Genomic DNA, 23217 nt, shown 5'->3' with positions numbered 1-23217 from the left:
TAGAGAGAGAGAGAGAGAGAGAGAGAGAGAGATGAGAGAGAGAGAGAGAGAGGAGAGAGAGAAAGAGTGGGAGAGAGGGGGAGGGTGAGAGGGGAGGGAGAGAGGGGAGGGAGAGAGAAAGAGAGACAGAGAGAGGGAGAGAGGGGCCGAGAGGTTAGAGTGAGTCAGGGCAGTGGAGAATTTGAGGCGGCTAATGTCACGCCGGCAGATAGAGATGAAAAGTTCTCTCTTGCGTAGATGCACGGAATCTATTGCGCAGATTAAGGGCATCAAGGACGATAGGACCTAAGTTTAAGGTGTGAGAGAGGGGGGAACGATTTAATAGGAATATGAGTGGTAACATTTCCACACAGAGGGTGGTAGGTGGATGGAATGTGCTGTGGGAGGAGATAGTTGAGGCAGGTACTATCCCAACACTTGGACAGATACATGGATAGGACAGCTTTGGAGGGATATTGACTAAACGCGGTCAGGGGGGACGAGTGTAGATGGGACATGTTGGCCGGTTTGAGCAGGTGGGACTCGTGTAAATGGGGCATGTTGGACGGTGTGAGCAGGAGGGACTCGTGTAAATGGGGCATGTTGGAAGGTGTGAGCAGGTGGGACATATATAATATATAACAACTACAGCATGGAAACAGGCCTGTCCGGCCCTACCAGTCGACGCCGACCATTCTCCCTGACCTAGTCTCATCTACCTGCACTCAGACCATAACCCTCCAATCCCCTCCTATCCATATACCTATCCAATTTACTCTTAAATAATAAAATCGAGCCAGCCTCCACCACTTCCACCGGAAGCCCATTCCATACAGCCACAACCCTCTGAGTAAAGAAGTTCCCCCTCATGTTACCTCTAAACCTTTGTCCCTCAATTCTGAAGCTATGTCCCCTTGTTGGAATCTTCCCCACTCTCAAAGGGAAAAGCCTACCCACGTCAACTCTGTCCGTCCCTCTCAACATTTAAAATACCTCTATCAAGTCCCCCCTCAACCTTCTACGCTCCAAAGAATAAAGACCCAACCTGTTCAACCTCTCTCTGTAGCCTAAGTGCTGAAACCCAGGCAACATTCTAGTAAATCTCCTCTGTACCCTCTCCATTTTGTCGACATCCTTCCTATAATTTGGCGACCAGAACTGCACACCATACTCCAGATTCGGCCTCACCAATGCCCTGTACAATTTCAACATTACATCCCAACTTCTATACTCGATGCTCTGATTTATAAAGGCAAGCATACCAAACGCCTTCTTCACCACCCTATCCACATGAGATTCCACCTTCAGGGAACAATGCACAGTTATTCCCAGATCCCTCTGTTCCACTGCATTCCTCAATTCCCTACCATTTACCCTGTACTTCCTATTTTGATTTGTCCTACCAAAATGCAGCACCTCACACTTATCAGCATTAAACTCCATCTGCCATCTTTCAGCCCACCCTTCCAAAAGGCCCAAGTCTCTCTGTAGGCTTTGAAAATCTACCTCACTATCAACTACTCCACCTATCTTAGTATCATCTGCATATTTACTAATCCAATTTGCCACACCATCATCCAGATCATTAATGTAAATGACAAACAACAGTGGACCCAACACAGATCCTTGGGGCACACCACTAGACACTGGCCTCCAACCTGACATACAATTGTCAACCGTTACCCTCTGGTATCTCCCATTCAGCCATTGTTGAATCCATCTTGCAACCTCACTATTAATACCCAACGATTTAACCTTCTTAATCAACCTTCCACGTGGAACCTTGTCAAATGCCTTATAGTTGGGGCATATAGTTGGGGAATGTTGGCCGGTGTGAGTGGGACTAGTGTAGATGGATCATTTTGGTTGGTGTGGGAAGGCGGGACTCGTGTAGCTGGGGCATGCTGGTCAGTGTTGGCAGGTGGAACTAGTGTAGATGGGACATGTTGGTCGGTGTGGGCAGTTGGGACTAGCGTAGAAGGGGCATGTTGGTCGGTGTGGGACTAGTGTAGATGGGGCATGTTGGTCAATAGACAATAGGTACAGGAGGAGGCCATTCGGCCCCTCGAGCCAGCACCGCCATTCAATGTGATAATGGCTGATCATTGTCAATCAGTACCCCGTTCCTGCCTGCTCCCCATACCCCCTGACTCCGCTATCCTTAAGATCTCTATCTAGCTATCCCTTGAATGCATTCAGAGAATTGGCCTCCACTGCCTTCTGAGGCAGAGAATTCCACAGATTCACAACTCTCCAACTGAAAATGTTTTTCCTCATCTCAGTTCTAAATGGCCTACCCCTTATTCTTAAACTGTCGCCCCTTGTTCTGGACTCCGCCAACAGTGGGAACATGTTTCCTGCCTCTAACGTGTCCAACCCCTTAATAATCATATACATTTCGATAAGATCTCCTCTCATCCTTCTAAATTCCAGTGTATACAAGCCAAGTCGCTCCAGTCTTTCAACATATGACAGTCAGTATGGTCGGTATGGTTAGGTGGGACGAGTGTAGATGGGGCATGTCGTTCGGTGTGGGCGGATGGGACTAGTGTAGATGGGGCATGTTGGCCAGTGTGGGCAGGTGGGACTAGTGTAGATGGGGCATGTTGGCCAGTGTGGGCAGGTGGGACTAGTGTAGATGGGGCATGTTGGTCGGTGTGGGCAGGTGGGACTAGTGTAGATGGGGCATGTTGGTCGGTGTGGGCAGGTGGGACTAGTGTAGATGGGGCATGTTGGTCGGTGTGGGCGGGTGGGACTAGTGTAGATGGGGCATGTTGGCCAGTGTGGGAAAGTTGGGCTGAGGGGTCTGTTTCCGTGCTATATCACTCTATGACTCCGAGCTCGTGCGATGATATTCAACGTTTGGTTTTCTCAGATGAAGACAGCAAAGAGCGTTGCAATTATTGGCGCTGGAGCCAGTGGTTTAACATCTATAAAATGCTGTCTCGATGAAGGTTTGCAGCCGACCTGCTTTGATAGAAGTGATGATATTGGTGGACTGTGGAACTACCAGGTTTGTGAGCCTGCCTGGGCAAGACCGGCTGCTAAACCAAGGAGCAGTCTCACCCTGCTCACTCCCTCCCATCTCCCCCGCTCATTCCCACTCCTCCCTCGCTTACTCCCTCCCCTCCCCTCTCCCCGCTCTCACCCCCTCTCCTGCCCTCTCCCCACTCCTCCCCGCTCCTCCCCTCTCCTCCCCTCTCCTTCCCTCTCCTCCCTTCTCCCTCGCTCACTCCCTCCCCTCCCCTCTCCCTCGCTCCTCCCCTGTCCCCCACTAACTGCCTCTCCTCCACTCTCTCCCGCTCGGTCCCTCCCCTCCTCTCTCCCCACTCACCCCTCCCCTCCCCTCTCCTCCGCTCACTCCCTCCCCTCCCCTCTCCCCCGCTCACTCCTCCCCTATCCTCCCCTCTCCCCCGCACGCTCCATCCCCTCCCCTTTCCCCCGCTCGCTCCCTCCCCTCCCCTCTCCCCGCAAATTCCCTCCCCTCCCCTCTCCCCTGCTCACTCCCTCTCCTCCCCTCTCCTCCCCTATCCTCCACTCTCCCCCGCACGCTCCATCCCCTCCCCTCTCCCCCGCTCGCTCCCTCCCTCCCCTCTCCCCGCACATCCCCTCCCCTCCCCTCTCTCCTGCTCACTCCCTCTCCTCCCCTCTCCCAAGCTCACTCCCTATCATCCCCTCTCCTCCCCTCTCCCCCACTCACTCCCTCTCCTCTCCTCTCCTCCTCTTTACTCCCCTCTCCCACGCTCAATCCCTCTCATCCCCTCTCCTCCCCTTTTCCCCGCTCACTCCCTCCCCTCTCCCACGCTCCTCCCCGCTCACTCCCCTCTCCCCGCTCACTCCCTCTCCCCATCTCTCCGCTCACTCCCTCTCCCCCTCTCAATCCCTCCCCTCCCCACTCCACCCCACCCCTGCGCACTCACTCTCCCCTGCTCACCTCCCATCCTCCCCTCTCCTCCACTCACTCACTATCTCCGCTCACTTCCTCTCCTCCCCTTTCCCCCTCTCACTCTCTCTCCCCGCTCATTCCCTCTCCAACGCTCCTCCCCTCTCCTCCCCTCTCCCCCACTCACTCCCTCTCCACCCCTCCCCACCAGCCAAGGCTACTCCGACACTCAATTATAGCTGATCTATCTTCAAAGCTTTTATTCACTGGAGGTTAGAAGGATGAGAGGGGATCTTATAGAAACATATAACATTATAAAAGGACTGGACAAGCTAGATGCAGGAACAATTGTCCCAATGTTGGGCGAGTCCAGAACCAAGGGACATAGTCTTAGAATAAAGGGGAGGCCATTTAAAACTGAGGTGAGAAAAAACATTTTCACCCAGAGTGTTGTGAATTTGTGGGATTCTCTGCCACAGAGGGCAGTGGAAGCGAAATCACTGGATGGATTTAAGAGAGAGTTAGATAGAGCTCTAGGGGCTAGTGGAATCGAGGGATATTTGGAGAAGGCAGGCACGGGTTATTTATTGATTGTGGACGATCAGCCATGATCACAATGAATGGCGCTGCTGGCTCGAAGGGCAGAATATCCTCCTCCTGTACCTATTTTCTCTCTTTCTATGTTTCTAAAGTTCTAGGAGCAGAATTAGACCATTTGGCCCATCGAGTCCACTCTGCCATTCAATAAAGCTGATTTATCTCTCCCTCCTAACCCCATTCTCCTGTTTTCTCCCCATAATCTATAACGCCCGAACTATTCAAAAATCTATCTATCTCTGCCTTAAATATATCCACTGACCTGGCCTCCACCGCCGTCTGTGGCAATGAATTCCACAGATTCACCACCCTCTGGCTCAAGAAACTCCTCATCTCATTCCTAAAGGAAAGCCCTTAAATTCTGAGGCTGTGGCCTCTGGTCCTAGATTCTCCCTGCAGTTGAACCAGATTGATTCCTGGGATGACAGGACTTTCATACGAAGAAAGACTGGATAGACTCGGCTTGTACTCGCTGGAATTTAGAAGATTGAGGGGGATCTTATAGAAACTTACAAAATTCTTAAGGGGTTGAACAGGCTAGATGCAGGAAGATTGTTCCCGATGTTGGGGAAGTCCAGAACAAGGGGGCATAGTTTAAGGATAAGGGGGGAAGTCTTTTAGGACCGAGATGAGAAAGTTTTTTTTCACACAGAGAGTGGTGAATCTGTGGAATTCTCTGCCACAGAAGGTAGTTGAGGCCAGTTCATTGGCTATATTTAAGAGGGAGTTAGATGTGGCTCTTGTGGCTAAAGGGATCAGGGGGTGTGGAGAGAAGGCAGGTACGGGATACTGAGTTGGATGATCAGCGATGATCATATTGAATGGCGGTGCAGGCTCGAAGGGCCGAATGGCCTACTCGTGCACCTATTTTCTATGTTTCTATGTTTCTATGTTTCTATGTTTTATGAAACATCCTCTCCACATCCACTCTATCCAGACCTTTCACTATTCGGTGAAGTTTCAATGAGGTCCCCCCCTCGTTCTTCTAAACTCTAGCGAGTACGGGCCCAGTGCCGCCAAACACGCATCGTACATTAATCCACTCATTCCTGGGATCGTTCTTGTGAACCTCCTCTAGACCCTCTCCAGAGCCAGCACATCCTTCCACAAGTATGGGGCCCGAAACTGCTCACAATACTCCAAATGCGGCCTGACCAGCGCTTTATAGAGCCTCAGCATTACATCCCCTCCCCACCCCCCGCCCACCCATCCCTTCACAACCCCATTCTCCTGCCTTCTCCCCATATTTCCTGACACCCGTACTAATGAAGATCATAAGGTCACAAGTGACAGGGGCAGAATTATGCCATTTGACCCAATAAGTCCCTCCTAGCCCCACGCTTAAGTAATTGGCAGCAGCCAACACGTCACGCTCACAAACCAACCGCCCTTCCATCGCCTCCATCAACACTCACGCTGCCTCGGCAAGGCCAGCAGCATAATCAAGGAACAGTCTCACCCCGATCACTCCCTCTTCTCTCCTCTCCCATCGGACAAAAAGTGTGAAAACGCACACCTCCAGATTCAGGGACAGTTTCTTCCCGTCTGTTATCAGGCAACTGAACCGCCTCTCACCGACTAGAGAGCGGCCCTGGCCTCCCATTAACCTCATTGGAGCCCCTCAGACTATCTTTAATCGGACTTTAACTTGCACTAAACTTTATTCCCTATATCCTGTATCTGTAAACTGTGGACGGCTCGGTTGTAATCATATATGGTCTTTCAATTGAAAAGAGCGTTTGTCGGCACTGGTCCTGTATTCGCTGGAGTTTAGAAGGATGAGGGGGGACCTCATTGAAATTTCACCGAATAGTGAAAGGCCTGGATAGAGATCTAAGAGCGCAGGTATATAGTTCTCATCAAGACCTGTGCCTTTGAAAGAGTAGGGAATTGTCAGAATTAGTCTTAAGAAGGGTGTACAAAATCATGAGAGGAATAGATCGGGTAGACGCACAGAATCTCTTGCCCAGATTAGGGCATAGGACATAGGTCTAAGGTGAGAATGAAGGGGAAAGATTTAATAGGGGCGACGTTTCCACACAGACGGTGGTGGGTGTATGGAACGAGCTGCCGGTGGAGGTAGTTGAGGCAGGGACATTCACAACATTTGGACAGATACATGGATAGGAAAGGTTTGGAGGGATAAGGGCCAAACGCGTCTCGGTGGGATTAGTGTAGATGGGAGATGTTGGTCGGTGTGGGAAGGTGGGACCAGTGTAGATGGGGCATGTTGGTCGGTCTGAGAAGGTTGAACTAGTGTAGATGGGGCATGTTGGTCGGTGTGGGAAGGTGGGACTAGTGTAGATGGGGCATGTTGGTCGGTGTCGGAAGGTGGGACTAATGTAGATGGGGCATGTTGGTCGGTGTGGGCAGGTGGGACTGGTGTAGATGGGGCATGTTGGCCGGTATGAGCAGGTGGGACTAGTGTAGATGGAGCATGTTGGTCGGTGTGGGAAGGTGGGACTAGTGTAGATGGGGCATGTTGGTCGGTTTGGGAAGGTGGACTAGTGTAGATGCGGCATGTTGGTCGGTGTGGGCAGATGGGACTAGTGTAGTTGGGGAATGTTGGTCGGTGTGGGCAGGTGGGACTGGTGTAGATGGGGCATGTTGGCCGGTATGAGCAGGTGGGACTAGTGTAGATGGAGCATGTTGGTCGGTGTGGGCAGGTGGGACTAGTGTAGGTGGGGCATGTTGGTCGGTGTGGGCAAGTGGGACTAGTGTAGATGGGGCATGATCATCGGTGTGGGCAGGTGGGACTAGTGTAGACGGGGCTTGTTGGTCGGTGTGGGCAGGAGGGACTAGTGTGGATGGGGCATTGTTGGCCGGTGTGAACAAGTTGGGCTGTGTCACTCTATGGGTCGCTGACCGATGTTCCTAATGTTCTCGGATGTTTTCAGGCATAACATCTTTCAAAGGGCAATACATTCACAGCAAGGAGTACAAGGACGCTCGTTTATTTGAAGGAAAGAAAGTTGTTGTGATCGGGATTGGAAATTCTGGAGGGGATCTCGCTGTTGAGATCAGCCGATCTGCTAAACAGGTATGTAACAAAATGCAAGATACTGCCGGTTTATACCAAAGGTAGGTATCCATTGAAATATATAAACATAGAAAACGGGTGCAGGAGTAGGCCATTTGCCCCTTCTAGCCAGCACTGCCATTCAATACGAACATGGCTGATCATCCACAATCAGTACCCCGTTCCTGCTTCCCCCCCACATCCCTTGATTCTGTTAGCACTAACAGCTAAATCTAATTCTGTCTCGTGAAACCATCCAGTGAATTGACCTACACTGCCTTTTGTGGCAGAGAATCCCACAGATTCTCAACTCTCTGGATGGAAACGTTTCTCCTCGACTCAGTCTTAAATGGCCGACTCCTTATTCTTAATCTGTGTGTGGCCCCTGGTTCAGGACTACATACAGTGCTGGAGTAACTCAGCGGGTCAAAAGGTCACGTGATATGAGCAGAATTAGTCCATTTGGCCCATCGAGTCTACTGGGCTATTCAATCATGGCTGATCTATCTCTCCTTCCTAACCCCGTTCTGCCCAAAACCCCTGACACCCGTACTAATCAAGAATCGATCCATCTGTACCTTAAATATATCTACTGACTTGGCCACCACCGCCGTTTGTGGCAATGAATCTCACCCTCTGGCTCAAGAAATTCATCCTAAAAGAACGTCCTTTAATTCTGAGGCTGTGCCCTCTGGTCCTAGACTCCACTAGTGGAAACATCCTCTCCATATCCACTCTATCCAAGCCTCTCACCAGTCGGTGAAATTTCAATGAGGTTCCCTCTCATTCTTCTAAAGTCCAGCGAGTACAGGCCCAGTGCTCACGGTAGGTGAACCCACGCATTCCTGGTATCAGTTTGTTCATGGTCTTTATTGGGGTCAGTCAGCAGCTCTGGAGAACATGGACAGGCAACATTTCAGGTCGGGACTCTTCTTCAGAACAAGAAAAGACACAACGTGCTGGAGAAACTCAGTGGGTCGGGCAGCATTTCCTATCTATGTTCTCCAGAGATGCTGCCTGGCCTCGATCATTTGTACACTAGCTTAGTTTAGTTTAGTTCAGATCCTGACCTCATGTGCTGTCTGTGTGGAGATTCCACATTCTCCCAGTGACTGCGTGGTGCTCCTGTTTCTGCGCTGTATCTCTAAACTAAACTACTGTGTGGACGGGCGATGGCTGGTCGGCGCGGACTCGGTGGGCCGAAGGGCCTGTTTCCATGCTGTATCTCCAAACTAAACTAGTGTTTGAACGGGCGATCGCTGGTTGGCGCGGACCCAGTGGGCCGAGGGGCCTGCTTCCGCGCTGTATCTCCAAACTAAACTAACTGTAAAATTTCACAAGAGTTTGGTTTCCATGTCCATGCCCCCAATTCTGCTTTTAATCAGGCAAATATTTATTCAGGTAAACACTGACCGCTAACTTGCAAAAGAGAACATTATCTCAAACATTGACTCTTGTATGAATATATGACTCTTTGAAATCTCGGATGGAAAGGCAGCCATTGAGCCAAAGTCACACAGCATGTAAACAGGCTCTTCGGCCCAACTTGCTCACACCGGCCAACATGCCCCATCTACACTAGCCCCACCTGCCCGCGTTTGATCCATATCCCTCCAAACCTGTCCTATCTATGTACCTGTCCAAGTGTTAAACATTGTGACAGTCCCTGCCTCAATTACCTCCTCCAGCAGCTCGTTCCACACACCGACAACCCTCAACCAAATTTCGACTGTTCAATATTTCTGTTAAATCCTTAAATCACTTTGGTATGTCCATAAATCCGGTTTCCTTGCATACTTCAAGCATCTGCAGGTTTGTAGGTTTGTAAAGTGCAATAAGACCTGGGTGCTCTTGAGTGGGCAGATGCATGGCAAATGCAGTATAATGTGGATAAATGTGAGGTGATCCACTTTGGGTGGCAAGAACAAGAAGGCAGATTATTATCTCAATTGTGTCAGACTAGGTAAAAGGGAAGTAGAACGAGACCTGGGTGTGCTTGTACGCCAGTCACTCAAAGTAAGCGTGCAGGCACAGCTGACGGTGAAGAAAGCTAATGGCATGTTGTCCACCATAACGAGAGGATTTGAGTATAGGAGCAAAGAGGTCCTAGTACAGTTGAACAGGGGCCTGGTGAGACCACATCTGGGGTATTGTGTGGAGTATTGGTCTCCGAAATTGGGGAAGGACATCCTTTCCATTGAGGCAGTGCGGTGTAGATTCACCAGGTTAATCCCCGGGATGGCGGGACTGTCATATTAGGAAGGATTGGAAAGACTAGGCTTGTATTCACTGGAATTTAGAAGGATGACAGGGGGATCTTCTAGAACCATATATAATTATTCGGGGACTGGACACGCTAGATGCTGGAAACATGTTCCCGATGTTGGGGGAGTCAAGAACCAGGGTTCCACACAGTCTAAGAATAAAGGGGAGGCCATTTAAAACTGAGATGAGAAAAAAACTTTTTCACCCAGAGAGTTGTGAATTTGTAGAATTCTCTAGCACACAATGCACTGGAGGCCAATTCACTGGATGAATTTAAAAGAGAGTTAGATAGAGGTCTCGAGGCTAGCAGAATCAAGGAATATGGGGGAAAGGCAGGCACAGGTTACTGATTGTGGATGATCAGCCATGATCACAATGAATGATGGTGCTGGCTCGAAAGGCCGAATGGCCTCCTCCTGCACCAATCTCGCTGTAGGTCTTGTCCCGAAACGTCTCGTTTTCTCGGATGATCCTGGGGTCATCCAGCTGCCTCTCCAGTTCCTCAACACACTCCTTCAGGAGCTGAACCTGGACACACTTTCCACAGTTGTGGCAGCCAGAGGCACCAGTCTGACCACCTGACCTCACACATCCTGCAAACATCACACTAACTCAGCATTCCTGTCATTTCCTTACAGCGTCTCACCCACTCCAACTGTTGTCTTAGTCTCCTCCCTCAGCCTCCTCGCCGAAGACTCTCGAGCCAAAGACTTGCACTTTTCTCACAATGGACTTCCCTCAATAAGGCCGCTCCTCGACAAGCCGCTCCCCTCGGGCAAGCCTTGCTTATATTAGCTGATAACTTGACATTCACTAATTAACCTCCAGGTTTTTCTGAGCACGAGGAGGGGGTCTTGGGTGTTGAACCGTGTTGGAAGTCAAGGATACCCTAGTGATATGCATTTCAATTGCCGCTCGGTAGAACTGCTGAAGGATCTCATACCTCAGTCCATTTTGAAATGGGTTTTGCACGGATCACTGAACAACAGATTTAACCATGCCAACTATGGACTTCAACCAGAGCACAGGTGAGATCATTGGGAAAGGGATATGCACTCAATGAGCCATTGAGCGTTTAAATCATCGAGTCTTCGAGAAAACGAAGGAAGACACAAACAATCTTCCAGATGTATTGGAGGATAGAGGATATAGGGGGGTAGAGGTAATGAAAGAAATTTTCATTAGGCGAGAAATAATATTTGGTAGATTAATGGGACTGAACGATGATAAATCCCCTGGGCCTGGTGGTCTGCATCCCAGAGTCGTCAGGGATGTGGCTCTAGAAATAGTGGACGCATTGGTGATCATTTTCCAATGTTCAATAGATTCAGGATCTGTTCCTGTGGATTGGAGGATAGATAATGTTATCCCACTTTTCAAGAAAGGAGTGAGAGAGAAAACGGTGAATTACAGATCAGTGTGCATTACTTCGGTGGTGGGAAAGATGCTGGAGTCAATTATTAAAGAGGTTACTAACGGTGCATTTGGATAGCAGTAAAAGGATAAGTCCAAGTCAGCATGGATTTATTTATTTATTTATTTATTTTTTATTTTATTTTTTTTTGTTTTTGTTTTTTTGGAAGTAAGCACATTACATTTTAATGGTTCCTTTTTACAGGTGCCAAGAATTATTAAAACATTATTTGTACAACTTCCTTTTTAAAAAGAAATGAGAAAGAAAGAAGTAGTGAAGAGTAAAGAATAAATTAGTGAGTATCGAGTGAAAAAAAAAAAAAAAAAAAAAAAAAAAAGGAAATGTGCGAAAGTAAAGCAGAGAGGAGATTCTCCCACGCAACCAATCGATGTTTTTTTGTTTTTTTTTTAATATTCTTAATCAATTTTCAGTCAAACCCCGAATTTTAATTTTATGCTGATATTACACCGCATGATTCCACAAGGTCAATAAATGGAGACCAACTCGATAAGAATTGGTCTTTTTTTTCTATTAGGAGGAGTCTCATTTCTTCCAAATGTGCTGTTTCCAACATATTACCAATCCACATTTTAAGTGTTGGTGGAATAGACTTTTTCCACAATTTAAGTATGAGTTTTTTCGCTATTAATAAACCATAATTAAAAAATGAGATTTGGGATATATTTAATTTATTTACATCTCCAAAGATAATCATTTCCATGCTAGGTTCCATTTTTGTCTTAAATAAACTAGTAAATATATCAAATATATCACCCCAAAAACTTTGAAGTTTTATGCACGAAACGAAAGAGTGTGTAAGATTGGCATTTTGTGAAAGACATTTATCACAAATGGGTGAGATATTTGAATAAAATTTATTCAACCTAACTTTTGAGTAATATAGTCTGTGTAATATTTTAAATTGGATTAAATTATGTCTAGAGTTAATCGAACATTTATGTATGTATATCAAATACCTCTCCCATGTTTCTTTAGAAATTTTTATCAGTAATTCTTTTTCCCAGTCTTCTCGAATTGCCTCTGTTGAAGGCAATTCTCTATTAAGAATACTGTTATATAGATATGATATTATTTTTTGTGAGTCCGCCTTAATATTCATTGCTTCTTCCAGTGGGTCTATCGTTATATTCTGTGATCTTGGTATATATTTTTTTATAAAGTCACATATCTGTAAATATTTAAAGTATTGGTTATTATTGAGATTAAATTTTGATTTTAATTGTTGAAATGATAATAAATTTCCCGTTTCATACATGTCACCCAACTTTTTAATTCCCTGTCTTTCCCATTGTCTATATGTTTTATCCATAATAGCTGGTTTAAATACCGGGTTATTCACTATTGGTGTTAATGAAGATAAGTTTCTTAATTTTAAATTTAATTTTATTTGTTTCCAAATTCGAATTATATTGTGTATAATTGGATTCTTCTTATATAATATATTATTCAATTTTATCGGGGAGAAGAGGATCGCTCCTAAATCATAAGGCAGACAATCCTCTTTTTCCATTCTTATCCATTCCATCTGTTGAGAAGGACACTCCAACCAATAAATAATATTCTTAATATGCACTGCCCAATAATAATATAAAAAATTAGGCAGTGCAAGTCCCCCTACATCTTTAGGTTTACACAAATGATTTCTTTTAATTCTATGTGCTTTGTAGTCCCATATAAAATTAGTAATATTAGACTCTAGTTTTTTAAAAATATATTTTGGTATATATATTGGTATGGATTGAAATAAATATAATATTTGTGGTAGCACTATCATTTTGATAGCGTTTATTCTGCCAATTAATGATAGTGGGAGCGTTTTCCAAAATATAATCAAAGCGTTCAATTTATTTAACAGAGGACTAAAATTAGCGTTAAATAATGATTTATATCTTCTGGTAACTTGAATACCTAAATACTTACATTTTTCCGTTGCAATTTTAAATGGAAATTTTAATAGATGATTCGCTTTCTGAGGATGTAATGACATAATTTCACTTTTATTCCAATTTATTCTATATCCAGAAAAGGAGCCAAATTCCTCTATTACATTTAATACGTTCGGGATACTCGTTTTTGAATTTGTAATATATAAAAGTATATCATCCGCGTATAATGAAATTTTATTATTAGAGTCCTTAGTATTGTATCCATGAATATTCGGATGAGTTCTTATCCTTTCCGCCAGTGGCTCTATCATAAGGGCAAATAGCAGGGGTGATAAAACACATCCCTGCCTATTGCCCCGTGATAATTGGAATTTTTGAGACAACGTATTATTAGTTAATATTCTTGCTGTTGGTTTATCGTATAATAATTTTACCCATCTAATAAAATTATCTCCTATATTAAATTTTTGGAGTACTATGTATAAATACTGCCACTCTACCTGATCAAATGCTTTTTCTGCGTCCAAAGATATAACTGCTAAGTCTTCCTTTTCCCCTTTATGTGAATACATTATATTATAAAGTCGTCTCAAATTGTTAAATGATTGTCTTTTGGGTATAAACCCCGTTTGGTCCTGCTTTATCAATTTATTAATATATTTGCTCAATCTTCTTGCTAAAATCTTTGCTAAAATTTTTTGGTCTGTATTTAACAGTGCTATAGCTCTATACGAGCCCGGATCTTCTAAATCTTTATCTTTTTTTGGTATAAGCATAATTGTGGATTCTGCTAAAGTTTCTGGTAATTTCTTATCGGTAAAAGCGTACCTGTATAATTTAAGTAATCGTGGGGCCATTAACTCCTGAAATCTTTTATAAAATTCATTATTAAAACCATCAGGCCCTGGAGTCTTCCCATTTTTCAATTCTTTTATTGTTTCTCTTATTTCTTCACTTGTAATCTGGGTTCCTAATTCCTCTTGTTCTAAGATATCCAATTTTGGCAAGTTACACTTATCTAAAAAAATTATAATTTTATTGTCTTCAATGTTAGTTTTAGATGTATATAAATTTTGATAAAATTGAGCAAACCTTTTGTTAATGTCCTTAGGTAAAGTTAATAGTTCCCCGTTCTCTGATTTGATTTTACTAATTGTTTTTTCCTTTTCTTGTTTCTTCAATTGTCGTGCTAGAAGTTTATGTGGTTTATCCCCAAATTCAAATTGTACTTGTTTTGTGATCTGAAATAATCTTATTACTCTTGCCGATAATATTCGATTAAGTTTAAATTTCAGTAATGTTATCTTATTATGTTTATCTATTGTTGGGTCTTTTGCGTTTCCTAATTCTAATAATTTAATTTCCTTTCCTAACGTCCCTTGTTCTGTCCTGTTTTTTTTATTTAGAAAACTTTGATACGAAATTATAACTCCACGAATGAAAGCCTTAAAAGATTCCCATAATAAAGATGGTGAAATCCCTGGTGTCTCATTTATTTCAAAAAAAAATTTCATTTGTTGTTTTAAATACTCATAACCTTGTGGGTCGTTAGCTATTTGTGTGTTAAATCTCAAAAAAAAAATTGTACCTGGCATTCCCTCAAGTTTTAAAGTAAAAGTCAGCGGGGAGTGATCAGAAATAATACTATTGTGGTATTTAGAATTAATCGTATATGGTATTAGTTTTGAGTCCACTAAAAAATAATCAATTCTTGAATAGGTTTTGTGTACTGATGAGTAAAACGAATATTCCCTTCCAGTTGGGTTAGCTATTCTCCATACATCTATTATATTAGTATTTTTTATATAAGTATTTAAGAATTCACTAGACTTGGATTTAGCACTACCCTTCCTAAATTTTGTTGATTTGTCTAAATATGAATCTATAACACAGTTAAAATCCCCCCCTAATATTATATTTTGAAAATTATACTCATCTATTTGATCCATAATTTTCTTAAAAAATTGGGGATTATCAAAGTTTGGAGCGTAAATATTTATCAAAGTGAGTGGCGTGGAATAAATTTCTCCCGCCACTATCGTGTATCTTCCTTCTTTATCAGATATTGTATTCTTTAATAGAAACGGTATACCTTTCCGAATAATAATAGCCGTTCCTCTGGCTTTAGCAGTAAATGACGAATGATACATTTGGCCTATCCAATTTGCTCTAAATCTCATCTGTGTTTGTAGTTTCGTATGCGTTTCTTGCAGGAACGCTATATGCACCTTCAAAGATTTTAAATGGGCCATAATTTTGCCCCTTTTAATTGGATCATTCGCACCCCTAATATTCCAACTACAAAATGTGACTCCTCCATTCTTATTTTCCTTATTGTCCTGCATTATAAATAAGTTTTAGTAATTTTATTTCCTGTGGTGTAATTAGGTACCTCAGCCTTTTGTGTATGTGGGTATCATCCCACACTTCTGACATTATTTTACCTCTCCTCCGTATATTGAACCTCCTTAAGAAGAAGAAAAAGGTGTGTTGAAAAATAGTGATGAAAACAAGAAAAATAATTAAATAAAAGTAAATGCTACAAAAAAACAAACAAAAAAAAACACGTGATTTTAAGGTATCAAAAAGGTGATACCCTAAATACAAGAAGCCATCTATGATGGCTAAAAATTGATAGACCTCCGTAGATGGAATTATACATTGAGTTCAGCCACCTGAATACTATAGGATTTATAACTACAAGCCGTTTCCTCTGACTATATCTTAATCTTTCTTAATATATCTAAGGGACTCCTTAATCCTTAATATTTCAAGTGTTCTCATTTCTACCCCAATTTTAAACCTTCTGTGTTACTTGCTCGGTATCCCCGAGTCCTACAATTCAAAAACCTGAGAACACCTGCCCTGTCTCTGTCCAAATATACAGTATTCATCAATACCTTGATTACCAGCCTGTTTCAAGGGTTGCGTTTCTTATCTTAAATACAACCATCTTCCAGCCCAAACCTCTGGAACGTTTCCAGATCATTAGCGCCTCTTTCTTCCCACAAGTTTATGGTGTTCTAATATTCTTATACCCCTTTTCATTAATTATAATGTGTTAGCGTACAACCTAAATTATATTTCAATTCTTTTCAACCAACTTAACCTTATATATCTGTTAATAATAATCATCTCTATATACCCCTTATCCCCTAAATCCATTGGGTTAATAACTTGGTTCCTCTTATTAGTGTAACATTACTATATTAGCGTAACCCTTGATTAATGATCTTAAGTTTATATAATTAATTAATTCTTTACATTACATATATACTGTATTACAAACCATTTTTTAAGTCCATAATGTCCTTTGATTTTCTTTCCAATCTGATCGTATTGTTTCAAAATGTTTTTTCAGTTATTTCTCTTCTCCTTATCTGTTCAAGGTTGAGACCAGGGCCTGTCCATTGCATACACATTCCTGACAGATAAGCCTGTCTGGTTAATGTCTAGAGCAGTTCCATCGTCTTAATTACCGCACGGATTCCCAATAGACATTTATTCATCCGCTTTTACTTCTGTTTTTTCTATTTTCTTTACAATTTCTTGTGCGTAATTAAATGCCAAATCCGGGTCCGTGAAGGCGCGTTGAATAGAGTTATAATAAATTTTCATTTTCGCGGGAAACACAACTCCATATCTCACCTCCGATTTACCTTGCAGAATGCTGCTTGCTCTTCTAAAATTATTTCTTTTTTCCAGTATTTCGCGTGGGTAGTCTCTGTAGAATCTGACAATTTCTCCATCAATTGTAAGCCTCTCCCCATGTGGTATCATCTTCATAAGTTTATCCAAACTTGAAATGTCCAAAAATTTCACAATAATCTGTCTTGGGGAGCATTTAATTCTCTTCTGATGCGACCTACCCGATGTGCGACATCAATCCTCGGATTTTCCTTCAACTTAAAGACATCTTTGAGTATTTTAGTAACGAGCTCAGTCATTAAAATTCCTAGCTCTTGCCCTTCCTTTACTCCAGCATGGATTTATGAAAGGGAATTCATGTTTGACTAATCTTCTGGAATTTTTTGAGGATGTGACAATTAAAGTGGATGAAAGAGAGCCAGTGGATATAGTGTATCTATACTTTCAAGAACCCTTTGATAAGGTCCCGTACGGGAGATTGGTGACTAAAATTAGAGCACATGGTATTGGGGGTAGGGTGTTGACATGGATAGAAAATTGGTTGGCAGACAGGAAGCAAAGAGTAGGAGTAAACGGGTCCTTTTCAGAATGGCAGGCAGTGGCGAGTGGAGTGCCGCAAGGATCGGTGTTGGGCCGCAACTGTTTACCATATATATTAATGATTTGGAAAAGGGAATTAGAAGCAATACCAGCAAGTGTGTGGATGACACAAAGCTGGGTGGCAGTGTAAACTGTGAAAAGGATGTTAGGAGGTTGCAGGGTGACCTGGACAGGTTGAGTGAGTGAGTGAGCAGATGCGTGGCAGATGCAGTATAATGTAGATAAATGTGAGGTTATCCACTTTGGCGGCAGAAACAAGGAGGCAGATTATTATCTCAATGGAGTTAGGTTAGGTAAGGGGGAGGTGCAGCGAGACCTGGGTGTCCTTGTACACCAGTCACTGAAAGTTGACGTGCGGGTACAGCAGGCAGTGAAGAAAGCTTATGGAATGTTGGCCTTCATAACAAGAGGATTTCAGTATAGGAGTAAAGAGGTTCTTCTGCAGTTGTATGGGGCCCTGGTAAGACCACATCTGGAGTATTGTGTACAGTTTACGTCTCCTAATTTGAGGAAGGACATCCTTGTAAATGAGGCAGTGCAGCGTAGGTTCACAAGATTGATCCCTGGGATGGCGGGACTGTCATATGAGGAAAGATTGAAAAGACTAGACTTGTATTCACCGGAGTTTAGAAGGATGAGAGGGGATCTTATAGAAACATATAAAATTATAAAAGGACTGGACAAGCTAGATGCAGGAAAGATGTTCCCAATGTTGGGCGGGTCCAGAACCAGTCACAGTCTTAGAATAAAGGAGAGGCCATTTAAAACTGAGGTGAGCAAAACCTTTTTCTCCCAGTGAGTTGTGAATTTGTTGAATTCACTGCCACAGAGGGCAGTGGAAGCCAAATCACTGAATGGATTTAAGGGAGAGTTAGATAGAGCTCCAGGAGCTAGTGGAATCAAGGGATATGGGGAGAAGGCATGCACGGTTTATTGATTGGGGACGATCAGCCATGATCACAATGAATGGCAGTGCTGGCTCGAAGGGCTGCATGGCCTCCTCCTGCACCTATTTTCTATGTTTCCATGTTTCTATGAAACGACTCATTGTGTAACAGAATGCTAGATCCATGGAACGAGGTGCCGGAGGAGGTAGTTGAGGCAGGGACTATCCCAACGTTTAAGAAACTGTTAGACAGGAACATGGATAGGACAGGTTTAGATGGATAGAAACATAGAAACATAGCAAATGGTTGCAGGAGGAGTCTTTCCAATCTTTCCTCATATGACAGTCCTGCCATCCCGGGGATTAACCTGTTCAACCTACACTGCACTGCCTCAATGGCAAGGATGACCTTTCTCAAATTAGGAGAGCAAAACTGCATACAATATTTCAGGTCTCACCAAGGCCCTGTACAACTGCAGAAGGACCTCTTTACTCCTATACTCAAATCCTCAATTGCATATGGGCCAAACGCGGGCAGGTGGGACAAGTGTAGCTGGGACGTGTTGGCCGGTGTAGGCGAGTTGGGCTGGAGGGCCTGTATCTTCGCGCTGTATCTCCAAACTAAACTAGTGTGTGAACGGGCGATCGCTGGTCGGCGCGGACACGGTGGCGAAGTGTCTTTTTCCGCGCTGTATCTCCAAACTAAGCTAGCGTGTGAACGAGCGATCGCTGGTCGGCACGGACACGGTGGGGAATGGTCTGTTTCCGCGCAGTATCCCTAAACTATACTAGTGTGTGAATGGGTGATCACTGGTCGGCGCGGACTCAGTTGGCTGAACGGCCTGTTTCCACGCTGTATCTCTAAACTAAGCATTGTTCATCGTTGCTATAGCATTTTCAGCCAACATCCTACGGTGAATGATGATTTGCCAAACCGGATCATATCAGGGACGGTTCTGATGAAACCGAACGTGAAGAGGTTCACCGAGAAGGCGGCCATCTTTGAAGACGGCTCCGTTGAAGAGATTGACTTTGTGGTCTTTGCCACAGGATACACGTTTTCCTATCCATTCCTAGATGAGTCTGTGATCAAGGTGGAGAAGAACGAAGTTGAACTGTACAAGCTTGTGTTCCCCCCCCAACATGGCCCATCCGACCCTTTGCATAATCGGTCTGATGCAACCTCTTGGCGCCATCATGCCCTTATCTGAACTACAAGCCCGCTGGGCCACCAGGGTCTTCAAAGGTAGGAGATCTTCTGCTGGAGCGACACATCTTTCCATCTCCTCCCCTTTCTGCTTTCCACAGAGACACTTCCCTCCCTATCTCCCTGGTCCACTCATCCCTTCCTACCCAAATCCACCCTCCCCAGGCATTTCCCCTACAACCTCAGGTGATACAACATCTGTCCCTTTACCACCCCCCTCGACTACATCCAAGGACTGAAGTCTTTCCAGGTGAGGCAGAGGTTCACCTGCACCTCTTCCAACCCCATCTATTATATCCGCTGTTTCAGACGTCAATTTCTCTACATCGCCGAGACCACAGTTTAAGAATAAGGGGGAGGCAATTTAGAATGGAGATGAGGAAATCTTTTTCAGTCAGAGAGTTGTAAATCTGTGGAATTCTCTGCCTCAGAAGGCAGTGGAGGCCAATTCTCTGAATGCTTTCTAGAGAGAGCTAGATAGAGCTCTTAAGGATAGCGGAGTCAGGGGGTATGGAGAGAAGGCAGGAACGGGGTACTGATTGAGAATGATCAGCCATGATCACATTGAATGGTGGTGCTGGTTTGAAGGGCCCAATGGCCAACACCTGCATCTATTGTCTATTGTCTATTGTCAAACGTAGGCTCGGCGATTGTTTCGCTTAACAGCTTCGCTCAGTCCGCCTTAACCAACCTGATCTCCCGGTGCTGAGCCCTTCTACTCCCCCTCCCACTCCCAGTCTGACCTTTCTGTCCTGGGCCTCCTCCAGTGTCATAGCGAGGTCCACCGCAAATTGGAGGAAAAACACTCCATATTTCGCTTGGGCAGCTTAGAGGCACAATGGTAACAGTCAACAGTAACAGTAAATGAATACACAGTAAATGATAATTTATTCTTGTCTTTATTTTTATTTATAATGAATGTCTCTTGCTTTCCACTTTGCTTGCTGCTGTAACACTGCAAATTTCCCCGGTGTGGGACAAATAAATGAATATATTATATTATGAACATTGACCTCTCTAACTTTAGATATTTCCTCTGTCTATCTCTTCCCCTCCCCCTTCCCAGTTCTCCCTTTGTTTTTCTGTCTCAGCCTATCTCCTTTCTTTTTCCCGCCCCCTTCCTGATATCAGCCTGAAGAAGGTTCTCAACCTGAAACGTCACCTATTCCTTCTCTCCAGAGATGCTGCCTGACCTGCTGAGTTACTCTAGCATTTTGTGGGATCTTCTCCTGGGGTGTGCTAGTGTGCGGGGATCGCTGATCTATCTATTCCCTCCTCACCCCTTTCTCCTGCCTAGGTTACCATAAGTGACAGGAGCAGAATCAGCCCATCAAGTCTACTCCGCCATTCAATCATGGCTGATCTACCTCCCCCTCCCAACCCCATTCTCCTGCCTTCTCCCCATAACCCTGACACCCGTACCAATCAAGAATCTATCTATCTCTGCCTTAAAAATATCCACTGACTTGGCCTCCACCGCCATCTCTGTCAATGAATTCCACAGATTCACCACTCTCTGGCTAAAGAAATTGCTCCTCATCTCCTTCCTAAAAAACGTCCTTTAATTCTGAGGCTGTGCCCTGTGGTCATAGACTCTCCCATTAGTGGAAATATCCTCTCCACGTCCACTCTATCCAGGCCTTGCACTATTCTGTTCGTTGCAATGAGGTCCCCCCTCGTTCTTTTAAACTTCAGCGTGTAAAGGCCCAGTGCCGACAAACGCTCATTGTAAGTTAGCCCACTCATTCCTGGGATCGTTCTTGTAAACCTCCTCTGGACCCTCTCCAGAGCCAGCACATCCTTCCTCAGATACAGGGCCCAAAACTGCTCACAATACTCCAAATGCGGACTAACCAGCGCCTTATAGACCCACACCATTATATCCCTGTGTTTGTATACAAGCCCTCTAGAAATAATTCATGATTTCAATTAATGGGGTTCCTCTGGAATTACTGAGACTCGGGTTCGATCCTGAGCACGGGTGCTGTCTGTATGGAGTTTGCACGTTCCCCCCGTGACCTGCGTGGTTTTTCTCCAGGTGCTCCGGCTTCCTTCAACACTCCAAAGGCGTGCGGATATGTAGGTTAATTGGCTTCAGTAAAAATTGTGAATTGTCCCCAGTGTGTGTCGGATGGTGTTAGTGAGCGGGGATGGCTGGCTGGCCGAAGGTCCCATTTAACGTCATAGAATAATACAGTGTGGAACTGGGCCCTTCAGCCCAGCTTGCCCACACCAGCTAACTTGCCCCATCAACACTAGTCTAGTCCCACCTGCCCACGTTTAGCCCATATATCCCTCCAACCGTGTCCTATCCATGCACCTGTCCAAGTGTTATGATAGTCCCTGCCTCAACTACCTCCTCCAGCAGCTAGTTCCATACAGCCACAACCCTCTGTGTGGAAAAGTTACCCCTCAGATTCCTATTAAATTTTTGCCTCCTCTCTCACCTTAAACTTTTATCCTATTGTCCTCGATTCCCCAACTCAGGGCAAGAGACTCTGTGCGTCTACCCGATCTATTCCCCTCATGATTTTGTACACCTCTCTAAGATCACCCCTCATCCACCTGTGCTCCAAGGAATAGAGTCCCAGCCTGCCTCAACCTGTCCCTGTAGCTCAGCCCCCTTGTGTCCTGGCAACATCCTTGAAAATCTTTTCTGAACCCTTTCCAGCTTGATAAAATCTTTCCTGTAACACGGTGCCCAGAACTGAACACAATACTCCAAATAGAGCCTCAGCAATATCTTGTGCAACTGCAACATAACCTCCCAACTTCTATATTGTTTCCGCACTGCATCTCTCAACCAAACAAGTGTGTAAACGGGCGATCGCTGGTCGTAGCGGACTCAGTTGGCCAAAGGATCTGTTTCCGCGCTGTATCTCTAAACTAAACTAGTGTGTGAATGAATGATACAGTGCGGAAACAGGCCCTTGGCCCACCGAGTCTGTGCCGACCAGCGATCGCCCGTTCACACACTAGTTTAGTTTAGAGACACAGCGCGGAAACAGCCCCTTCTCCACCGTGTCCGCGCCGACCATTGATCGGCCGTTCACACACTAATTTAGTTTAGAGATACAGCGTGGGAACAGGCCTTTCGGCCCAACGACTCCGCGCCGACCAGCGTTCCCCGCACACTAACGCTATCCTACACACACTGGGGACAATTTACAATCTGTACTGAAGCCAAATAACCCATACGTCTTTGTAGTGTGGGAGGAAACCAGAGCACCCGGAGAAAACCCACGCAGGTAACGGGGAGAACATGCAAAATCCGTACAGACAGCACCCGTGACCGGGATCTAACCAGGATCTTTGGCGCTGTGAGGCAGCAACTCCCCCGTCCTTTATCCCTAAATTCTTGTTCACCCTGTACACTGCGGACTTCAGACACAGCTATGCAGACTCCTATCTACAGAAGTCCTCTGACGGCTCTGCCATCGTCGGCCTCATCACGGGCGACGAGGACTGGGCGTACAGAGAACTGATCAAGGAGTTTGTGGATTGGTGTCAGCGGAACTGCCTCCGGATCAATGCGGGAAAACCAGAGAGATGGTGGTAGATTTCCGCAGGCGCAGCCAGGCCCCCCTCCCCCCCCCCCCCGACACCGGTGAACATCCAGGGAATGGACATCGGGAGGGTGGATTGTTATAAGTACCTGGGTGTCTACCTCAACAATAAACTGGACTGGACTGAAAACAGCGATGCGCTATACTGAAAGGGCCAGAGCAGACTTTATCTGCTAAGGAGACTCCGTTCCTTTGTAGTGCAGGGGGCACTCCTGAGGACCTTCTACCACACGGTGGTGGCATCGG

General features: G+C 44.9%; 1 pseudogene across 1 annotated transcript in view; it reads left to right on the top strand.

Moving 5' to 3' along the window:
- Positions 1-20101, top strand: part of LOC144612479 (flavin-containing monooxygenase 5-like) — a 109125-nt pseudogene extending 89024 nt beyond the window's left edge. The window contains exons 2-6 of the transcript XR_013549673.1: positions 2855-2992; positions 3187-3189; positions 7356-7499; positions 10572-10771; positions 19091-20101. The product of XR_013549673.1 is annotated as a flavin-containing monooxygenase 5-like (transcript). The remainder of the gene's footprint in view (positions 1-2854; positions 2993-3186; positions 3190-7355; positions 7500-10571; positions 10772-19090) is intronic.
- The last annotated feature ends 3116 nt before the right edge of the window (positions 20102-23217 follow it).

This window comes from Rhinoraja longicauda, unplaced genomic scaffold (genome assembly GCF_053455715.1).
Source record: "Rhinoraja longicauda isolate Sanriku21f unplaced genomic scaffold, sRhiLon1.1 Scf000045, whole genome shotgun sequence".
NCBI classification, from domain to species: domain Eukaryota; kingdom Metazoa; phylum Chordata; class Chondrichthyes; order Rajiformes; family Arhynchobatidae; genus Rhinoraja; species Rhinoraja longicauda.
The sequence above is the reverse complement of the archived record's forward strand: the minus strand, read 5'-3'. Positions and strand labels throughout refer to the sequence as shown.